Raw genomic sequence first — 1,240 nt, 5'->3', positions numbered from 1 at the left:
AGGGAAATGTGTCTTGTCCTGCCTGTGGTCACTGGGGGGGTTCTTCCCACCACAGGTGCATGGGATCTCCTATTGCCTTGGCCTGCCCTGGCTTGCCCTGCCCTGCACATTAATGCCTGGGCAATAGGAGATAATCCTGATGGCACAGGACAGGGTCTGCCCAGAGATCTGAGCTTTGACCCCACTCTCCAGATCTGGGCATGCCTGAGAAGTCTCCAAGGTAAGGTTTGCTCCCTGCCCAGCCAGATGGCATAGAGAGGACACTACAGAACTCATTCCTCCTCTGAGCTGGGGGACATGTCCCAGTGCCACTGGCCCCTTTGATGTTATAGCTGACATTGGATGCTGATCTGATAGCCTCCCCTTGCCCAGTAGCTGGTATAGCATTGGAGAAGGTCCTTTGGAGTTACATGAGTGTCAGTAAGAAAGGCCACTAAGGCCAAATGGAAGACGTTTCACATTGCTGGGCACATGCAGAAGGAAGGCAGCTTCTAGGTCAAATTCAGTAGCGATGTAAAAATGAGCGTAAGATACACACACTGAGCATTCAGTGGCCATGTGCTTTGGTCATTGCAGCTAAGGGCCAGACTCCATTCTCAGTTACAGCAACAAACATACGAAGTAGCTGCAATGAAGTCAGAGTTACTCCAGGTCTACACTGATGTAATAAGGCTGAAGCTGGCCCAAGACAGCTCCTTGTGAATGTAAAGGATAGAGTGGCATGTCCACCACAGACTTGGGCTTGGGGATCCACAGTCAGGAGGGGCTATCATCCCCAACCTCCCTCTGAAGGCCCTGGACACATTCACGTCATCATTGTGAATTTAGGCCTTGCATTCTGGAAGCAGACACAGGACAGCAGATAACGCAGACAACTGAAGGGTGAAAAGAGCAAACCTGGGCGGTCCTACTTTAATTTATGCCTACACCAGCCCTAATGCCCTAATGCAGCTGGAGGCAATTCATACCTGGTGCAACACACTCCCACTGACCTTAGGGAGAGCTAAAGTCTCTTTCAGCCCAGTATTGTTTACCCTCCAGAATGCTGGTGGAATCTGTAGTTATTTTGCATAACCATTGAATGAGACAACAATGCCAGTTATATGGGTTGGCTAGTTCCACCTCCCTCCTGCTCATCGATTCCCAGGATCAGATGATTTTTTCTGTTACCTACAGCCTTGTCCAACTGGGGAGACTCCCCTGCCTCAGTGGCATTACTTTTGAGTTACTCTAGGGAAAG

General features: G+C 50.1%; 1 protein-coding gene across 1 annotated transcript in view; it reads left to right on the top strand.

The window, feature by feature from the left end:
• Positions 1 to 1,240, top strand: part of SYNPO2L (synaptopodin 2 like) — a 49,420-nt gene that overhangs the window by 23,053 nt on the left and 25,127 nt on the right. The gene's annotated exons all lie outside the window — the stretch shown is intronic.

This window comes from Alligator sinensis, unplaced genomic scaffold (genome assembly GCF_000455745.1).
Source record: "Alligator sinensis unplaced genomic scaffold, ASM45574v1 scaffold109_1, whole genome shotgun sequence".
In the NCBI taxonomy this organism is placed as follows: domain Eukaryota; kingdom Metazoa; phylum Chordata; order Crocodylia; family Alligatoridae; genus Alligator; species Alligator sinensis.
The sequence above is the reverse complement of the archived record's forward strand: the minus strand, read 5'-3'. Positions and strand labels throughout refer to the sequence as shown.